The sequence below is a fragment of the Bubalus bubalis genome, chromosome 15, assembly GCF_019923935.1.
Source record: "Bubalus bubalis isolate 160015118507 breed Murrah chromosome 15, NDDB_SH_1, whole genome shotgun sequence".
Classification (NCBI taxonomy): domain Eukaryota; kingdom Metazoa; phylum Chordata; class Mammalia; order Artiodactyla; family Bovidae; genus Bubalus; species Bubalus bubalis.
The window spans coordinates 32,109,409-32,132,361 of record NC_059171.1 but is presented as its reverse complement, the minus strand read 5'-3'; positions in this window follow the sequence as shown (position 1 = coordinate 32,132,361).

The window sequence follows — 22,953 nt, the reverse complement described above, 5'->3', positions numbered from 1 at the left end:
AAATGTTTGAATTTTATTCCAAGGACAGTGGGAAGCAATTTAAAGTTTTTAAATTAGAGAGACAGATTTATATTCTATGCCTTAATTCATGTAAATTGAATTTGGTAATTTGTAAGTACTTACAAGTACCATGACTCTAAGACTGGGATCATATAAATAATTTGGCTTTTCAAAGTATAATTGGAATGCTAAAAGAGGTATGCTGCTGCTGCTGCTGCTAAGTCGCTTCAGATGTGTCTGACTCTGTGTAACCCCGTAGACGACAGCCCACCAGGCTCCCCCATCCCTGGGATTCTCCAGGCAAGAACACTGGAGTGGGTTGCCATTTCCTTCTCCAATGCATGAAAGTGAAATGCTCACATCTTTACAACATTGCAAAATATAAAGAGTTTCAGAACCAAAATATTCTGAAAGCCATGTCCAAAGAATATATAGAACAATGCATTCTATGAATGTGTAGAACAATGTTGGGAAATTCATATTGATAATTATGATGAGGTGATTATATTTTGGAGTGAAAGAGGTAAGAGAATTTAGGAGTATTCACTGTGTAGTGTTTGAATCTTTCACAAGGCTAGTAATATTTTAAGGAAACTACAAGAGCTATGAGTAAGAAAATGCAAGAGATTTCTTCTATACAAATATCATTTCTGGGAATTGTTGGGGAGAAGTGTGGTAAGACCATCAACTAAAGTAGAAACCTTTGGTATTTTCCTGGCTACTTCCTTTCAAAGTTTATGGTATGATATTATGATTCTTTCTTGTTTTATTTGTAGCTAGTAACTTTTCCTTTGGCTTTTAATTATTTTTATTGAATTTATAAGATCACTTCCAGTTCCTCAAATAATTTAATGATTTTTTTCATGTATGAACTTAATTATCATATTTGTTAACACTATTTAAATACTCTACTATGTATTTACTCATTTCCTTAAGTTTATGTTATAGAATTTTCAATGGTATTCTATCATTAATAATTTTAAAATGAACCTTTGAATTTGTTATATACTTTGATCAGATTCTAAGAAATAATCAAATGTTTCTTGGAATTATATCAATTAACATTCTACAAATAATTTCTGAAAAATTCTGTCTTATTAAAGTATACTGAGGAGAATAAAGGAAGAGAGGGAGAGAGAGGGGGAGTGATATATACACATTTAGAATATTGTGATTAAAATATTCCATTATTATTTTAATTTGCATTTCTGTACTAATTATTCAAACTGAATACTGTGCTTATTAATCATTCATACTTTATTATATATAAATTGTCAGGATATCCCTATTGCCCACATATTTATATATTTAAACAATAAGTTCTTCTTTTAGGTCTGTATGAATTAATTACAAACACTGTGTTCATTGTAAAAGCATAACAAACATCAAACTGAGTCTTCATTACTCCCAATTTTTTACATTTATAATGACTCACTTTCTTAACTAATTATTGTTTTTTCCTTCTGTTTTCATACTTTGTACACTCTACTTCTTCACTCTCAGCTGACAATCTCACTTCACAAGGATTAGTTTGCCAACAAATGGTAACTTCCTCAAATTTCTAACACCATAGTAACAAACCTGTTGTGTGTGCGTGCGTGTGTGTGTGTGTGTTCAGTCACCCAACCGTGTCTGACTCTTTGTGACACTATGGACTGTACTCCGCCAGGCTCCTCTGTCCACAGAATTTTTCAAAATTCTTAAAGAGATTGGAATAGCAGACCACCTGACCTGTCTCTTAAGAAATCTGTATACAGATCAAGAAGCAACAGTTAGAACTGGACATGGAAAAACAGACTGGTTCCAAATCGGGAAAGGAGTACTTTAAGGCTATATATTTTCACCTTGCTTATTTAACTTATATGCAGAGTACATCATGAGAAATGCTGGGCTGGATGAAGCACAAGCTGGAATCAAGATTTCCAGGAGAAATAGTGATAACCTAGATATGCAGATGACACCACCCTTAGGGCAGAAAGCAAAGAAGAACTAAAGAGCCTCTTGATGAAAGTGAAAGAGCAGAGTGAAAAAACTGGTTTAAAACTCAGCATTCAGAAAATTAAGATCATGGCATCTGGTCCCATCACTTCATGGCAAACAGATGGGGAAACAATGGAAACAGTGGCTGACTACTTTTCTGGGCTCCAAAATCACTGCAGATTGTGACTGCAGCTATGAAATTAAAAGACATTTGTTCCTTGGAAGAAAAGTTATGACAAACATAGACAACATATTTAAAAGCAGAGAGATTACTTTGCCAACAAAGGTCTGTCTAGACAAAGCTATGGTTTTTCCAGGAGTCATGTATGGATGTGAGAGTTGGACTATAAAGAAAGCTGAGCACCAAAGAATTGATGCTTTTGAATTGTGGTGTTGGCGAAGACCCTTGAGAATCCCTTGGACTGCAAGGAGATCCAACTAGTCCATCCTAAAGGAAATCAGTCCTGAATATTCATTGGAAGGACTGATGCTGAAGCTGAAACTCCAATACTTTGGCCACATGATGTGAAGAACTGACCTCTTTGGAAAAGACCCTGATGCTGGGAAAGATTGAAGGTGGGAGGAGAAGGGGATGACAAAGGATGAGATGGTTGCATGGCATCACCGACTCAATGGGCATGAGTTTGTGTAAGCTCCGGGAGTTGGTGATGGACAGGGAGGCCTGGCATGCTGCTGTCCTTAGGGTCGCAAAGAGTAGGACCCAACTGAGCAACTGAACTTAACTGAACTGGGCTGAACCAGCTTTTTAAATTGTAAAATTTCAGAGTGGTTAAAAAAAGTCAATATAGAAATTGCCAAAGAAGAAATTTGGTAGAAAATAGATGTTCCATATATTTCTTCGCTTTACATTCCTTTTCTGAAAATGCACAGTGCTTTGTCACATTTAATGTCATACAACAAATGCATACACTTTTAAACAATTTTCTTTGTCAATTCTCTCTGGTCAAAGACCACCAGAAACACACCTACAGTAGCATAATAGTTTTTTGTGTGTGTGTGTGGTTTTTACAAATTTTTTATTAGAGTGATATTTTTATATAACTATTGAGTGCTTTTGCAAAATGATTTCAGTGTTGAGACATATGTATACCTGTGGCGGATTCATTTTGATATTTGGGAAAACTAATACAATTATGTAAAGTTTAAAAATAAAATAAAATTAAAAAAAATAAATAAAAAGTTATAAATCTTGAGCATAATAGTTTTTATCTAAAAGTCAGAAGAAATCAATTGAGGCTGTACTTTCTATGGTAAAGCAGCAGCAGTTATATTAGCAGGGTAGGAGTGAAGTGGCTGTTAGATCATCTGGATGATTTGCACAGTGTTTCAGTCATTCCTTGCGCTCAATCATTATTATGGAGTGATCTTTTTTTCTGTTTTCACTCCATCATGTCCACAGAATGATCTTAAACGCTTTTGGTTTTTCGTAAAATTGTTTATGGTCAACAGGAGTACACTATCATCTAGATAATTTAAGTCAGAAAAGATCAACTGACTGTGGTCAGGGGCTGCTTTTTGGTATTTGCCATATATTTTGCAATATAGAATCATTTAAAAGTTAGAACCATGCCATGTGAAAACAAAACTAGAAATTTACAAAGCACCTGTTTTCTATGTCTAAAGAATATGCAATATATATATAGCATGCACAAGGATTCAGTTAATATCCTGATTTATGAGAAAATAAGATGATGCTTACTCCTTGGAAGAAAAGTTATGACCAACCTAGATAGCATATTGAAAAGCAGAGACATTGCTTTGCCAACAAAGGTCCGTTTAGTCAAGGCTATGGTTTGCGAGAGTTGGACTGTGAAGAAAGCTGAGCGCTGAAGAATTGATGCTTTTGAACTGTGGTGTTGGAGAAGACTCTTGAGAGTTCCTTGGACTGCAAGGAGATCCAACCAGTCCATTCTGAAGGAGATCAGCCCTGGGATTTCTTTGGAAGGAATGATGCTAAAGCTGAAACTCCAGTACTTTGGCCACCTCATGCAAAGAGTTGACTCATTGGAAAAGATTCTGATGCTGGGAGGGATTGGGGGCAGGAGGAAAAGGAGACAAAAGAGGATGAGATGGCTGGATGGCATCAACTGACTTGATGGACGTGAGTCTGAGTGAACTCCCGGAGTTGGTGATGGACAAGGAGGCCTGGCGTGATGTTATTCATGGGGTCGCAAAGAGTCGGACACAACTGAGAGACTGAACTGAACTGAAGATCAAATTATTTAAGGAAAAATATAAATATACAAATGCATATGATTATATATTCACATAAAATAAATTATATATTCATATAAAATATGTACTATCATATATAATAATTATGTATCATATATAATATATGATATGAAAGTGAAGTGAAAGTGATGTCACTCAGTCATGTCTGACTCTTTGTGACCCCATGGACTGTAGCCTGCCCGGCTCCTCCATTCATGGAATCTTCTAGACAAGGATACTGGAGAGGGTTGCCATTTCGTTCTCCAGGGGATGTTCCTGACCCAGGGGTCAAACCTGGGTCTCTCACACTGCAGGTAGACTCTGTACCGTCTGAGCCACCAGGAATATATTATATAAATATATAATATATGATTATATATTCATATAAAATACAAATATAAACCTATTTTAGATTCAACTATATTTAAAACCATAATTAGAAAACATTCTGTTAAAACATACCTGCCTAAACTTAGAAATATACAAAAGATAAAAATTCAAATATATCCTTACCTTCAGCCTTTCATCTATAAAATGGATATAAAAGCAGTCTGACTTTTGAGGAAAGTCTGTAAATATTTTTCTATATATTAAAATTTGTACATTCCTAGGGACAATCAACACTTAAAATCTGTCTATTCAGTTGTTGCCTGACTTTTGGGCCCTGTTTCCATAGAAATATAGATCGGATGGGTTAAATAAGAGAATGGATCTTTTGCAAAGATGGCAATGTGTCACAGTTTTGCTTTCTGAAACTTAACAAGCCAGTATCTACTCTCCTTGAAAGAAAATCAAAGTCAGACTGAAAAATGCCCCCTATGCTTCTGTAATACTTCATAGATTTCTAAGATTGCCAACCCTGTGGGGAACACAGGATGTCTTTTGAGTAAGATCTGTTCTGATATTTGGAATTTTAGGATGTCTGTAATATAAAAGCAAAAAGGAGAGTCCTTAGTTCTGACTTGTGGGTACAAAACTTTTGAATACCCCAAATAAGGGGAGGAAAATACTGCAGAGTGAATATCTGCTGTCACTGTTCACTGGGATATATGATTTGAAATGATAATGTGCATTATCATTTATTATTTTTTGAGAGTTGGCAGTGCAGGAAAATGTTTTTGATACTCAATGGATATAGGTTATGTATATGAAGTAAGCCGCTCCTTTCTGAGGATTTCTCTTAAAGGTTGTGGGCAATACTAGATACAAGCAATTTTTCCTTGCATGCTCAATTGCTTCAATCATACACGACTCTGTGACCCCAGGGACTGCAGCCTGCCAGGCTCCTCAGTCCATGGAATTCTTCAGACAAGAATTCTGGAGTGGGTTGCCATGCCCTTCTCCAGGGGATCTTCCTGACCCAGGGATCAAACCTGCGTCTCCTACATTAGAGGTGGATTCTTTACTGCTGAGCCACAGAGGAAGTCCTTAAAAAAAAGTTTTTGAAGATATTTTCTGAATATTTCCTTTTATTCTATTATCCTCTTCTTTTTAAAACTTATTTTGCCACTTCTTGGAAAATATTTCGATGAATAAATCTCAAAGATAGTTATATATCTGTTGATTCTGGTTTTGTAAGCTATAATTTATGTCACTGTTGTTTAAAAATAAAAGTGTCCTATAAGTGTAAATCTTAATCCAGAGGAATGGATCCTTGATGGCAGAGAAAAAATATGGGATTAAAAAATATTGTTTTATAAACTTTGAAATAATATAAGGAATATTGAGACAGAACTGGCTATAAATAACTATTCCACTACAAATATGTAGTAATAGAAACTTTTCTTTTTCTTTTTAATTTAAATTTATTTATTTTAATTGGAGGCTAATTACTTTACAATATTGTATTGGTTTTGCCATACTTCAACATGAATCCACCATGGGTGTACACGTGTTCCCCATCCTGAACCCCCCTCCCACCTCGCTCCCTGTACCATCCCTCTGGGTCATCCCAGTCTTTTGGACTCTGTGGGAGAGGGGGAGGGTGGGATGATTTGGGAGAATGGCACTGAAACATGTGTAATATCATATAAGGAATGAATTGCCAGTCCATGTTCGATGCAGGATACAGGATGCTTGGGGCTGGTGCACTGGAATAGAAATTTTTCAGTCTCCTTGAACCCAATATCTTATTTTTGAATGTAAATGTATGGTTATCATATTAAATTCTTATTTATGTATTTATTAAAAATAAAACATGGACAATTGTGTATGTCACAACCTACTGTTTATCTTTTGAGAATGATTGATTTTGACAATCATGATTTAATAAATCATTGTATTTAACAATGAATATTATATAAAGCAATTGGCCATAACAGAAACCTATTCAATTTTCTAGACTTAAAAATACCTGAAACTGATTTTGAGTTTCTCAGTTCACCTGGCTGCTATTGTCTGCAAGACAGAAACAATTGCTTGCTCAGAGCAAGGAATTTTATAAACATGAGTGAAAGCACCATCAAAATATAATACTGTTTTAATATCAAGTGAAAATGTGTCAAAGAAAATGACTAAGATTTAAATAGAAGGCAAATAAAACCCTTGTAATTAATATTTTAAAGAACCATTAAAATATCAGAATAGGAAAGAACTTAGACTTTCCCACTTGAAAAAGAGTCAGTAGGCCTCTCAGTCCAATCATAATTCAAGCAAATGCTTTAACTAATCCAATTTAATTTGCCAATACTTATAGAATAATAAAACTTGTAATATATTACTCTCAATAATAATAATAATTCTTGTAAGGAAAAAAATGTTAACCTGAAATCTTGTATGTGACAAGACAGTCAAATTATTTATAAGCTACTAGGCTGATTTTTTAGTTCATTCTCTCTTTCTTACAAAGATATAATCATTTATTTCTTAAAGCTCCTGTACCTATGAGTCATATGTACAATGAGAATTGAGGTATAATTAGAAGCTTGAAATCAGTGATTTGAGCTTTTGTTTAAAACTGCACACACTACAAAGAATTTATTGATACATAAAGAATGTATCAAATACATTCTGTTTGTAAGTCAAGAACTCTTTTAGATACTGAAGATTCAGTGATGAATGATGCAGAAAAAAGCTGTAGGTTATATAGACATTCTATTCTACAATACTATTATCCATATAAAAATAGTTATCTTTTCATTGTAAATATTTATAAGAAAGTAGGTCAGGATTTACTAATATTAACAGTAACAGTAATAATAACTAAAACTCACCTAGTATCTGCATTATGATAGACACTGAGCTAAATAAACACTGAACTATCTCATTTAAATCTAAAAAAAACACAAATACTTACATAGTACATCTCCCTTAGTTTATAGATGAGAGAATAGAAACATAAAATGTTAACTAAATTAGATTATGTCTCTCAGGAAAGATATTATCAATAAATGAATATGAGGTGGAATTTGCCATTAAAAATTAGGTATTAAAGAAAGCATTTAGAACATTAATAAAATATTTTGCTTTTATGCACATAAATTGATAAATAGTTCATAAGACTAAGAATGGTTTGTACTTTAAGGCAATTTCAAACACAGCATATTGTTTAATTTTTCTAATCTATTCTTCCATGCTGTGTATTCTAAGTATATGGGCACATCGACAAGAGCAATAGGCATTTCACGAATGAACATCTGAAGAATCAAGATGCACAGCTGCTGCACATGTCAGTTTCCATCATTTATGATCTTCACATATTGTCCATTACATGCTGTCCTCAGAAGGCACCGGATGTAATCATTGCTCTCATAGCAATAATACAGGGACACTGTATAGGCTGCAGAGGAGGCGTTCTGCTGATCATGGTGGTATCCTCTACCTTAATTATGCACTATATTTGCATTATTGAGAGCACACGTGCTGCCAAGGAACTGTTATGATGTCAATGCAATTACACTGATATGCTGTTTCAGCGTTGTTCAAATGCAAGATCCTTACTATGCAAAATTTGATCAAAAGGCAATAGGATATTTATATCACCCCTATCAAAAGGATATTTGACAAATTAAATGTGCACACTCAGAGTCTGTTAGAGAATTTAAATAGAGTTTTAAGCTTGGTAATGAGTAAATGTACATGAAGACTTTTTTTTCTGTACTGAAAGATATTTAGTTTGAAACATGACATTGCTAATATTCAACTATTTGTGGTCACAAAAATGACACTTCCACATGATTCTTCCCAGTAAAAAGAATGCTGCTGAACTGTGCATGTCCCTGAAAATATTGTGCTTGAGGGCTGATACGTTTGTTTATTGAATTTGATACTGCTTGTTGAAAAATGCAAACAAAATATGAGTTTTAAGAAGACTCCAAATTTACAGGTATTAAATTTAGTCTTTCAATTTTATACATATTATGTATAAATCAACATACATACCATGCTGATCATCTAAGACATTTGCCATAAAGCTAAATGGTCATTTAACTCATTTACACATTCAGCAATCATTTTACTAAAGACTTCTTATATTCTAGGAGCTCTACTGAGCAATATAAAAACAAACAAAAAGACAAAAAAAAAGTTTTCCTTGGGTAAAATTGCAAGGTGGAGAACAAGACAGATATGTAAATCAATACATCATAATGAAAGTCAGTTATTTTAAAAGCAGAAATAACATATTTTTAATTGTATAGAGAGAATTTAGCATAGAAAAATTGGAGTAACCTTAATTGATGAGATGACATTTGAATGGAGTTTAAAGAATGATAGAAATGGTGAGGTAATAAAGTGATGGGGTACTTTTGGAGGGAAAATATGTTTTAAAGGAAGAAGCCACAAGCCAGCCTAGTGCATTAGAAGGTAGTTAGATTGATGAAGATTCTCACCCACTCTGGGAATCAGAAGAGTGAAGTAGAAGGGATATAAGAGAGTGACAGATGAAAAAGTAAGATGGAAATTTATAATCATGTAACCTGTAGGTTCATTCAATGAGGTTCAATTTTATGTTGTAGTCAACAGAGTTCCATGAGAGTTTTGAAAGCCAAGAAGTGCTCTGATCATTCCCTACAAAACTTTGCATTGAGAATTCAGGGGACAGGGCTGAAAAACCTGCATAAACAGCAATCATAAAATGCTACTCCTTCCATTAATGAAGACTAGAAAAATGGTAACCATATATATATATATATATATCTATCTCCAAATATCCAAAAAAAAAAATATATATATATATATATATATATATATTTGGAAGTAGCAAAGAAAAGAATATCTAAGAATCGAAGAAGCACAGAGTTGATATTTGAGGTCAGAATAGCAAAGATTATGGACATTTTTTTTTTACCTTTCAGGAATCAGGAAGTAAAATGAGTAAAGAAAACTGTGACTGAGTATCTCAATTGCTAACATCACAAAAGCAGGGGAGTTCTAGGCATCAGTCTCAGAGGAGTTCTAGGCTCATACGCTTAAGGCTGACAAAACCTTAAATTGACCCATTGCCGGGAGCCACCACATGAGATCCCACCCATGACAAGGTCATGTGGAAGAGCTATGACAAGCAAGGTGGATCATGGCTCAAGGGATCCCCTGAATCTGCTCGAGCATCTACCCCAAAACCAGAATCTGTGTGTCTTACTATTTTGTGCCTTTCACCAACTCTTCTGAAATCAACAGGGGGCTATCCCCAACCACCTTTCTCTGGAAAAAGTCAACTTAGGGCTTTAGTTAATAAGTCTCCTGGGCATGAAAGGAATATTTCAATTCAAACCCCTCTGATGGCTTTTTAGCTTGCTTGACAGGTTTATCCATACTCTTGCAATTAACGCACATGATTGTTCACAACTCCCCAACCTTGAAAGGCACAGGAAGCCAAAACATTCTAAAAGTCCTAATGAGCATAGAGTCCTTTAAGGGATGAAAAATTATTAGAATATATAGTACTGGTAAAGGGCTTCATTATTGGGCCAATGCTTGCTGCCAAGTTCCCATATCCCTAATCCATTGTGCACCTGGGAGTGCAGTAGTTAACATAGTTGGAATGTAAGAAAAACAAGTAGCAGCCTTGGAATTAACCACATCAGACCTTTGAGCTAATTGCTTCTTTCTTTGTTGTGACCCACTGCATCTTTGCTCCGTGAGAATGTAACTCTGTTTAGTACTTTCTGAGGCTGGAAGAAATAGGGAAAGAACACTTCAAGGGAAAATAAGTTTTCTGGTTGAGCAGCCTTTATCAAAAAAGGGTCATAAAATGTCCACAGTCCTCCAAGGCCAGAAGATATTGTACACAACATTATTTATGGGAAAGGTATGCAGAAAAAATCCTGGTTTTGATAAAGACAAAACAGATGTAATGTTTGGGCTGAGTCTGTATGACTTTGCATCTTTAATTTCCCTCTATGTACAAGTAAGGTATAAAAGTTCCTTTTGAAAATAAAGGTACGGGCCTCGCTCACCGAAGCTTGGTCTCCCCGTGTCATTCTTTTTCTTCCTTTTCCCTCTTTTTCTCTCTCTGTTCTTCTTTCAGGATGACTCCTTGGAACACAGGAGCTTTATTGGCTTTCTGTGTAAATCAAGGAAGATCAAACCTCTGATTTCTCCGCTTTGCTATCCTTATTGCCTAAGCCGTCATCCTGAGGGTACCCCTGGATCCTGCTGGGGCTGGACCCCAGCAACCTGTAAAAGTCAGGGGTCATCTCTGCTATAACAGTAAAGTCATTTCTTGTTTTATTTAATTTTTATTTTTTTTTAATTTGTTTACTTTTAATTGGAGGATAATTGCTTTAACATTCAGGTATGACCTAAAGCAAATCACTTATTATTATACAGCGGAAGTGAGAAATAGATTTAAGGAACTAGATCTGATAGACGGAGTGCCTGATGAACTATGGACGGAGGTTCATGACATTGTACAGGAGACAGGGATCAAGACAATCCCCAAGAAAGAGAAATGCAAAAAAGCAAAATGGCTATCTGAGGAGGTCTTACAAATAGCTGTGAAAAAAGAGAAGTGAAAAGCAAGGGAAAAAAGGAAAGATATCTCCATTTGTGCAGACTTCCAAAAAATAGCAAGGGGAGAAAAGAAAGCCTTCCTAAATGATCAGTGCAAAGATATAAAGGAAAACAATAGAATGGGAAAGACCAGAGATCTCAAGAAAATTAGATATACCAAGGGAACATTTCATGCAAAGATGGGCTCAATAAAGGACAGAAATGGTATGGACCTAACAGAAGTAGAAGATATAAGAAGAGGTGGCAAGAATACACAGAAGAACTATACAAAAAAGTTCTTCACAACCCAGATAATCATGATGGTGTGATCACTCACCTAGAGCCAGACATCCTGGAATGTGAAGTCAAGTGGGCCTTAGGAAGCATCACTATGAAAAAAGCAGTGGAGGTGATGGAATTCCAGTTGAGCTATTTCAAATCCTAAAAGAGATGCTGTGGAAGTGCTACACTCAATATGTCAGCACATTTAGAAAACTCAGCAGTGGCCACAGGGCTGGAAAAGGTCAGTTTTCATTCCAATCACAAAGAAAGGCAATGCCAAAGAGTGCTCAAATTACCACACAATTGCACTCATCTGACATGCTAGTAAAGTAATGCTCAAAATTCTCCAAGCCAGGCTTCAGCAATATGTGAACCGTGAACTTCCAGATGCTCAAGCTGGTTTTAGAAAAGGCAGAGGAACCAGAGATCAAATGGCCAACATCCACTGGATCATGGAAAAAGCAAGAGAGTTCCAGAAAAACATCTATTTCTTATTTGTTGACTATGCCAAAGCTTTGACTGTGTGGATCACAATAAACTGTGGAAAATTCTTCAAGAGATGGGAATACCAGACCATCTGACCTGCCCCTTGAGAAACCTGTATGCAGGTCAGGAAGCAACAGTTAGAACTGGACATGGAACAACAGACTGGTTCCAAATAGGAAAAGCAGTACGTCAAGGCTGTATATTGTCACCCTGCTTATTTAACTTATATGCAGAGTACATCATGAGAAACGCTGAGCTGGATGAAGCACAAGCAGGAATCAAGATTGCCAGGAGAAATATCAATAACCTCAGATATGCAGATGACACCACCCTTATGGCAGAAAGTGAAGAAGAACTAAAGAGCCTCTTGGTGAAAGTAAAAGAGGAGAGTGAAAAAGTTGGCTTAAAGCTCAACATTCAGAAAACTAAGATCATGTGGCATCTGGTCCCATCACTTCATGGCAAATAGATGGGGAAACAGTTGAAACAGTGGCTGACTTTATTTTTTGGGGCTCCAAAATCACTGCAGATTTTGACTGCAGCCATGAAATTAAAAGACACTTACTCCTTGGAAGGAAAGTTATGACCAACCTAGACAGCATATTCAAAAGCAGAGACATTACTTTGTCAACAAAGGTCCATCTAGTCAAGGCTCTGGTTTTTCCTGTGGTCATTTATGGATGTGAGAGTTGGACTATAAAGAAAGATAAGTGCTGAAGAATTGATGCTTTTGAACTGTGGTGTTGGAGAAGACTCTTGAGAGTCCCTTGGACTGCAAGGAGATCCAACCAGTCCATCCTAAGGGAAATTGGTCCTGGGTGTTCATTGGAAGGATTGATGTTAAAGCTTAAACTCCAGTTTTGGCCACCTGATATGAAGATCTGACTCATTACGAAAAGACCTTGATGTTGGGAAAGATTGAAGGCAGGATGAGAAGGGGATGACAGAAGATGAGATGGTTAGTTGGCATCACCGATTCAATGGACATGAGTTTGGGTAAACTCCGGAAGTTGGTGATGGATAGGGAGGCCTGGTGTGCTGTGGTTCATGCGGTCGCAAAGAGTCGAACACGACTGAGCAACTGAACTAAACTGAATTGCTTTACAACATCGTGTTGGGTTTTGCCATTCGTCAACTGAATCAGCCATAGGTATATATATGTCCCCTCCCCCTTGGACTTCCCTGCCACCTCACACCCCACTCCACCCCTCTAGATTGTCACAGAGCACCAGGTTTGAGAACCCTGTGTTATACTGAAAATTCCCACTTGCTATCTATTTCGCATATGGTAATACATTTCTTTCACTGGGACACTCTCAATTTGTCCCACACTTTCCTTTCCCCACTGTGTCTACAAGTCTGTTTTCTGTCTGTGTCTCCAATGCTGCCCTGCAAACAGGTTCATCAGTACCATTTTTTTCTGGATTCCATATATATGCCTTAATATATGATATTTGTTTTTCTCTTTCAGATTTACTTCAAGAAGTAAGTCATATCTGCTTGTCCTCCACCCTCTAATCTCAGCCTACATTCTTGAAGATGTCAAAATCCATGTAGATAATCTTTTTAGTACTCTAAGCTCATGTTTTAATTACCTCAATCCCAAATGACTTTGCCTTCTTCATATCTTATCCAATAGTAATACTATTGTTTCTGTCACCATCAGTAACTGTATCTTCAGAGTTCACTTGCTGTAAAATCCCCACTCTACACAGTATTCCATTGCATTCAAACTTTATGTTTTGTTTTCCTTGTCTGCTCTAACCTCACTTTCTTGTTTTCCTCCTGATTCAATGTAGATTGGAAAATTCCACTCACATGTGTATATACATTTTGAACTTGTCTCTCCTTCCACCACACTTCTCCAGCAGATGGTTAACCCCAATTATAAACAGCCCTCGAATAACATTTTGCTTATGCTCAAACAGTAGAAAATGTCTGTAGAAAAACACACATCCATCTGGTCTGTCTTTAAGAAATCTCATGTGGGCCCTCAGTGCTACTTTGAAACCTGTTTTATTTTTATTCTCATACTCTCTCAGATAAATATTTTGTATCATACCTCTCACACTCTCTCAGATAAATATTTTGCATCATACCTCTTCATATGTAATAATTCTTATCTCTAAGTCTTTCTCAAGGAGTAAGCACACCTGAGAAATCAGAAGTCACCAGAGAGTTTTCTCACTTTAAACCAGGCTTTGTACTGTTTTTATATCTGTTGCCACATATTCTGTCTGCTTTCTATTGAAATGGATAAACTACCCTTGGTCCCATATAAGGACCTCACATTATTATCTGGCTAATACGTTCTTTTGCCTTCTATAGGTCTTTTCTAGGCATTCCCTTTTAACTCTTAAACCACCAAAATTTTCCTTTATTATTTCCCTTGTCATATAGTTCATTCAGATCAGTTGCTCAGTCGTGTCTGACTCTTTGCAACCCCAAGGACCACAGCATGCCAGGTTTCCCTTTCCCATCACCAACTCCCAGAGCTTGCCCAAACTCATGTCCATCAAGTCTGTGACGCCATCCCACCATCTCATCCTCTGCTGTCCCCTTCTCCTCCCACCTTCAATCTTTCCCAGCATCAGGGTCTTTTCTAATGAGTCAGTTCTTTCAATAAGGTGGCCAACATATTGGAGCTTCAGCATCAGTCCTTCCAATGAATATTCAGGATTGATTTCCTTTAGGATTGAGTGGTTGGATCTCCTTGCAGTTCAAGTGACTCTCAAGAGTCTTTCCAACACCACAGTTCAAAAGCATCGATTCTTCAGCACTGAGCTTTGTTTAAATCCAACTCTCACATCCATACATGACTACTGGAAAAACCATAGCTTTGACCAGATGGACCTTTGTCGGCAAAGTGATGTCTCTGCTTTTTATTATGCTGTCTAGGTTTGCCATAGCTTTTCCTCCAAGGAGCAAGCATCTTTTAATTTCATGGCAGCAGTCACCATCTGCAGTGATTCTGGAGCCAAAGAAAATAGTCTTTCACTGTTTCCATTGTTTTCCCATCTATTTGCCATGAACTGATGGGCCATGATCTTAGTTTTTTGAATACTGAGTTTTAAGCCAGTTTTTTCACTCTTCTCTTTCACTTTCATCAAGAGCTCTGTAGTTCCTCTTTGCTTTCTGCCATAAGGGTGGTGTCATCTGCATATCTGAGATTGTTGATATTTCTCCTGGCAATCTTGATTCCAGCTTGTGCTTCATCCAGCCCAGCATTTCACATGAAGTACTCTGCATGTAAGTTGAATAAGCAGGGTGACAATATACAGCTTTGACATGTGAAATTTTGAACCACCCCATTATTCCACATCTGGTTCTCACTGTTGCTTCTTGACCTGAATATAGATGTCTCAGGATGCAGGTAAGGTGGTCTGGTATTCCCATTTCTTTAAGAATTTTCCACAGTTTGTTGTGATCCAAACAGTCAAAGGCTTTAGCATACTCAATGAAGCAGAAGTAGGTATTTTCCTGGAATTCTCATGCTTTTTCTATGATACGATGGATGTTGGCAATTTGATCTCTAGTTCCTCTGCCTTTTCTAAATTGAGCTTGAACATCTGGAAGTTAGTTTGAGTACTGTTGAAGCCCAGCTTGGGGAGTTTTGACCATTACTTTGCTAGCGTGTGAGATGAGTGCAATTGTGGGATAGTTTGATCATTTTTTTTGCACTGCCTTTCTTTGGGACTAGGATGACCTTTTCCTGTTCTATGGCCACTGCTGAGATTCCATATTTGCTGGCATATTGAATGCAGCACTTTAACAACATCATATTCAGCATTTGAAATAGCTCAGCTGGAATTCCATCACATCCACTAGCTTTGTTTATAGTGATTCTTCTCATGGCCCACTTGACTTCACATTCTAGGATGTCTGGCTCTAGATGAGTGATCAAACTAATGTGGTTATCTGGGTCATCAAGATCTCTTTTGTATATTTTTGTGTATTGTTGCCACCTTTTCTTAATATCATCTGCTCCTGTTAGGTGCGTACCATTTCTGTCCTTTATTATGCCCATCGTTGCATGAAATGTTCCCTTGTTATCTCTAATTTTGTTGAAGAGATCTCTAGCCTTTCCCATTCTATTATTTTCCTCTATTTCATTTCAATTATTACTTCAGAAGGCGTTCTTATCTCTCCTTGCTATTCTTTGGAACTCTGCATTCAGAGTTCATATAGGCACACTGTTATTTAGGCCAGTAAAATACCCTCTCTGATCCTCACGACCTAATCAATATATTTCCATATTTCTTGTTCCTCTTTAGGGAAAATCAGTTTCAAAGATATGATCCACTGCCCCAGTCTTTGAGTCACCTACCATTTTCTCCCCCACTTCAAATAGATATCTATTCCCAAATTTTGTCAGGTAACAAAAGCACCCATGACAAGCTTTTGTATATCATTTACTAATGTATAAATTGATAGCTTATTCTTGACTTCACTGGTTCTACAATTTGCCTTGGGAAAGTGACCGATGAGGTTTAAGAGATGTCTGAGAATAGAAACTGTTTCATGGGCTTCCCTAAAACAGATTTCATGTGCATCACTTGATGGTTCATAAACCAAAGGTAAAATGCCTCCTATGCAGCACAGAGAGGACCCTAGGGAGCTATGGCTGGAAATCTCTCAGGTCACAAAAAATTGCCTGTGTATTCTTTCTCTCTCCAGTTGTACTGCATATTTAAACTTTGCTAAAGCTTTAATAAGTAATCAATCTGTTACGCCTTGTGAGTACTTTCAAATACTCAATCCTGTATAACCAGTGCACACAATTCTCTGAAAATTTTATTTCATTTTCTATACATGAATATGGTTTAAGTCATAAAATACTTTTTTAGTGCGGTTTTAAAAGAAAGCTTGAAAAGCATTACTTTAGGTCATTATCCAGTCCCATGATTTTAAATACCGTTTATATGTGGTATGCTATGCTATGCTATGCTAAGTCACTTCAGTCGTGTCCGACTCTGTGTGACCCCATAGACAGTAGCCTACCAGGCTCTCCCGTCCCTGGGATTCTCCAGGCAAGAACACTGGAGTGGGTTGCCATTTCCTTCTCCAATGCATGGAAGTGAAAAGTGAAAGTGAAGTCGCCTAGTCGTGTCCGACTCTTAGCGACCCCATGGACTGCAGCCTACCAGGCTCCTCCGTCCATGGGATTTTCCAGGCAAGAGTACTGGAGTGGGGTGCCATTGCCTTCTCCATTATATATATGGTAACTCCCACATATATATCTTTAACTGCTTCCCTAAATTCAAAATTTGCATGATACAATGAATACTTGATATTGGATATACAATGTGCATCTAAAGTACAGAATATCTTAAACTTTTGATTTCCCTCTATCAACTTTTGTTTCTGATAATCTTTGTGTGTTTTTTTTTTTTTCCATATCATTACATCATCATTCAACTTGTGGTACTGGAGAAGACTCTTGAGAGTTCCTTGGGCAGCAGGGAGATCAAACAAGTCAATCCTAAAGGAAATGAAGCCTGAATATTCATTGGAATGACTGACTCATAAACTACAATACTTTGGCCACCTGATGTGAAGAGCCAACTCATTGGAAAAGACCCTGAAGCTGAGAAAGATTGAAGACAGAAGAAGGGGTGACAGAGAATGAGATGATTGGATAGCATCACTCGTTCAATGGACATGAGTTTGAGCAAACTCTGGGAGACAGTGAAGGACAGGGAAATATGTCATTCTCAGTCCATGATAATCAAAGAGTTGGACAGGACTTAGCAACTGAACACCACCACCACATCATCATTCATCCTATTGCTTAGGAATAAAGAAAAGAAAGAGGAAGAACTAAGAGTCACCTTTTCTTTTCTTTATCGACTCTGCTAAATCTACTAGCAAACTAGCTAGAATTTCGTTCAAAATATATCTCAAATGTAATAGTTAACTTCACTAACCCTGATATTGCACTTGGCCAGTTAACTATCATCCCCTACCTGGGCCACTATAGTCTCCATATGCTCATTATTTTCAAGTGTAGCACATGCTCTGCTGTGCTGCCTGGATTCCCCTTCTAACTATGACATTTATTTTCCCTAACTGCTTGGAACATGGGCAATTGGTGGCTTAGGGTTGTGTTCCTCTTTTATCACTGTCTTAGGCCAAAAGTAAGTGTCTTGCTTTCAGAGCTGTCTTCTCTGAGAATACAAAGGTACAAATACCACTTTCAACTCTGGGACAGCTGAGAAGGGCCAATTCTCAAGTTCCATGTGGGATTGTCCAAAGACTTTGCTGCAAATTTATCACAATCTAAATTCTCCCTTAGTCCAGTCCTGCTTCTCTCATTTTTTTTCCCTAAAGAACCAAACCTAAGATATCATTTTAGAACCATTTATCCATAGAATGTATAGAATATCTTTCCATTAAAATCAAATCAAGTCAGTTCTCTGTTCAAATACCTAAAATCTTTCTAGCATACTCACAAAAAGGTACTTGATATGACTTTTAAGGTCCTGAAAAACAATGACTCAGATGACCTCTCACATATTATTATTTTTTTTAATTTCCTTTTTCACTCATTCTTTTCAAAGCATTCTAGCCACATTATTTATTTATTTTCTGGAAAAATTCTTTTCTGTGTTAGGGCCATTGCACCAACTGTCCCCTCTGGCATCAAGGATGGCGAATGTTCATCTTTGATCTTCAGATGTTTAGACTCTGTCATTTTAGAATTCAACTTCAGTATATCCTAGCTCCCTTAGAGTGTTCTTCTTTGCCTACTAAATCAGAAACATCCTCCCACGTCTTTTCTATCATGTTCTGCTTTGATTTTCTACATAGCATTCATCACTAGAGTATTTTTCTTCCTCTATTTTTATTGATTTATGGAAGTATGCATGTATGTGTGTATACATATATTTAGTTATTTTTATGCCTCTCCCAAATGGGATGGAAAATGCAAAAAAGCAGAAACTACACCTATTGTCTCCATTCTTATATCCCTGGTTTATAGAACACGACCAAAATCTTTGTAGTCTGACAATAATTATGGTGGATAATAAGTTATATACTGGTTTATTATAACATATATTAATAAACTCTTTCTTGGTTTGATGAATATACTGCCTGATATCAGTATAACTACAATGTTTCCTTAATAATTTGTCTTAGGCTGGGCTTCCTGGAAGTCAACCCAGAGAGGGAGATTTGTGTGGAAGTAATTTATTAGTTCCCAGGAAAACTTAGTAGAGGAGAAGAAAATAGAACAGAATGAGAAGCAGTCAAGCAAGGAAATAATATCAGCTAAAGTCCCTGAGAGGGTACCAATGATTCAAACATACAAGAGTGCCTTGGAAACAGTGCAAGTCTCATCTTGGAAGTGTCCCAAACAGTAGTCGGAGAGCTGAGTATTAATACTCCTTCACCTCTCAGGCTTCAGTTATAATTTGCTAATTGTGACATAGATTCCTGTTCACTTGTACAAAACATACAAACACAAAGGATGCTGGCAAACTGAGGACAGCTCTTCAACACAGAGAAATGAGGACAGACCCAAATAAGTGAAAAGATGCCCTTGGCAAAAGGATTTGAAATGATATGGGTGGAGCCCTAATGGCATCTCCTATAAGAGATTCTGTTCATAGGAGATTAAAAATACATAAAGAGCCTGTTTTCCTTAACTAAATTTACAAATTCAATTCAAAGCCTATCAAAAAACTACAGCGTGGAACTAATACAGATATAAACAGTTTCAAAAAGAAGCAATACTTATACACATAGTCCTGCTATCAGTTCAGTTCAGTCACTCAGTCGTGTCCGACTCTTTGCTACCCCTTGAATCGCAGCACACCAGGCCTCCCTGTCCATCACCAACTCCCAGAGTTCACCCAAACTCACGTCCATCGAGTCAGTGATGCCATCCAGCCATCTCATCCTCTGTCATCCCCTTTTCCTCCTGCCTCCAATCCCTCCCAGCATCAGAATCTTTTCCAATGAGTCAACTCTTTGCATGAGGTGGCCAAAGTACTGGAGTTTCATTTAGAAAGATGGTAACAATAACCCTGTGTACGAGACAGCAAAAGAGACACTGATGTATAGACAGTCTTATGGACTCTCTGGGAGAGGGAGAGGGTGGGAAGATTTGGGAGAATGACATTGAAACATGTATAATATCATGTATGAAATGAGTTGCCAGTCCAGGTTCTATGCACGATACTGGATGCTTGGGGCTGGTGCACTGGGACGACCCAGAGGGATGGTATGGGGAGGGAGGAGGGAGGAGGGTTCAGAATGGGGAACACATGTATACCTGTGGCAGATTCATTTTGATATTTGGCAAAACCAATACAATACTGTGAAGTTTAAAAATAAGAAAAAAAAATTGAAAAAAAAAATTGGAGTTTCAGCTTTAGCATCATTCCTTCCAAAGAACACCCAGGGCTGATCTCCTTTAGAATGGACTGGTTGGATCTCCTTGCAGTCCAAGGGACTCTCAAGAGTCTTCTTCAGCACCACAGTTCAAAAGTCCTGCTATAGATGGCAATTTTCTTCATTTTAAAGATGATGATTAATCAGTGGGAGGGAGAGATTTTCTTTAGCAACTATAGTTGGAAGCAAGGAATAGCCATATGAAACAAAGCTAAATTTGATCCCATCTACTGCATTGCTTATTTCAAGCCAGAGCAAAGATAAAATATTAAAATATATTGATAACATTGATGCATTAGTAGAAAGTGTGAGTGAATGGTCACCTGACATTTTTGGGCCTTTATGATACATTCCATAGAAATTAAAAACCATATACCCTGAAAATTCAACTACATTAGGTCATAAATAATCTACATAAAATTAAAACCAAATGATAAAATAAGATATTTGAAGGCATTGCATTGAGAAATTTAAAGGCCCATTAATCCAATGTAAAATTATTAATGTGCATTGTATAGTACTTTATCTTGCCTTCTTCATCAAAAAATGATTTTGAATGAATATTTCATGTAATTCATTTTGTTCCCTCTCATAAGATGTCAAATGACATTGTCAGGAAGAAACAGATTTTTTTCTCTACCCTTCCAGGTTCTTGTGGCTAAGAATTAAATTGACATGAGACAGGTTAAAGGGAGAAACTAAAATAAAAGTTTAATACCATGTGTACATGGAAGAGACCCAAGTATACTGAGTATCTCAACAAAATGGCTGAACATCTCACTTTAAATGCCAGAAAGAGAGGCGTGTGTTGTAGTAGTGGTTTGGGACCTCAAAGATGAAGCAGGCAATTTACATAGAGACAAAAATGCAAATGTTTGGTAAATAATTATTCGCTTGACCTTTCAGAGACAATGCGACACAGATGGATTCTAACAGACTTAGCTAGGTTCCTTCATGTCTCCCACACCTAAATCTTACTGCAGTGACGTATGGTGATGGCTCCCTTACTGGAACAAGTTCTCGCTCTACCTTCTTTTAGGCAGTTGAGGGAGGTCAATGTTTCTGACTGTCTTTGGGACCTCGAATGTTTTCAGTTTGAAATAATCCAGACACCAGCAAGATACTGAGGGGGTAGCACATTTTTATCCCCTACCATATCGAATTCAGTTTTTATTGGTTTTCCTCATTGAAAGGAAGGGAAATCCCAGGGCCTGTTCAAAACTGCTACAAACAGCATTTATTTCCCTCTCTAAAGATTACTGTCTCCCCAATTTTTTTTCTATTCTCTAGACTGCACATGAATACATAAGCATATGCACATTTTAGTTTATGCACATACATATGCATCACTGTAAATTAAAAATTAAGAATGACATAGGGGAATAGTTAAAGGCAATGGAAAGTGTTGATTAAAAAGGAGGGGCCTGTGGGGAAAAACAATTATATGCCAATATCTGAAGGTTAGAAATGTTGCAAAGGCAATTGTCTAGCATTAGGTTGTCACAGAAAAGAGGACTGTGCTGATATAAAATAAATTATGTGTAAGTGAAGTTTTCTTAAATATTTTCATTAAAAAGTAAAAGTTGTCATCATCACTCATTCATATAATTTTGAAGAGTATTTGTCTTCTAACCAGGGATGATATTGAGGTGAACAAAATGGACATAAAACTTTCTTCATGAAGCTTATTTTCAGCAATGGAGAATTTACTTGTCAGAGTTGTGTTATAATAAACCAATCAATCTTCGCTGAGTGCCTCTTATGTAAAAATAACTATATTATCTCTCTTCTACTTCCAAAAATTAGCACTGTATTTGCACATTTGTCAACAGTTATCCTCTCTGGAAATGTGGAGTTACTAGTCTTTATAACAGGGAACACTATAGGATTGTTATGTTAGAAGAACACTGGAAATATGGTCTTAGAAAATTTTAGATTCCCTTTAGCTACACAAATAGTGCTATTAAGTGCCCATCTGAATACAGAATATAAATTTAAAGGAGATCTGTAAATTTAGAAGTTGTCAGAGTATAGATGTTATCTTAAATCCCAAGACCTCATGAGATCATGGACGAAGCAGAAGTCAATAGAGACAGGGAAAGATCAAAGACTAAGATATATGTCAGTCCAACAATGAGATATGATCTTTGGGGTTGTGATGAGGACCTAGGAGGAAAGACACAAAAGAGAAATCAATTGAGTAGAAAAGCCAGGAGCATATACAATCTTGAAAACAAAATGAAGAAATGTTTTAATGACGGTGGATGTATCAACTGTTTCAAATACAGCTGATGGGACAAGTAAGATAAGCAGGGAGAATCAAATAAATTTAGGAAGATAAACCTCACTGATGACCTTGCAAGAGTGATATCTGTGGAGTAAATGATGCTATTCAAGAAGAGATGGAGGAGAGGAATTAGACAATGAATCTGGATAATTTAAAAAAATCACTTGGAAAAGGAAGGGAGATGTGGTATTATAATTTGACAACTGAAATAATAATGTGAAGGATTTTCAGGTTGGTGAAATAACATGTTTTATGTTAAAGAGAATGATCTAGTGGAGAAGAATAATTTGACATTGAGACACTAAGGTGGAGAGTTCTCATTTTCTGTTACATAAGTTAGTACCTTGGAACATACA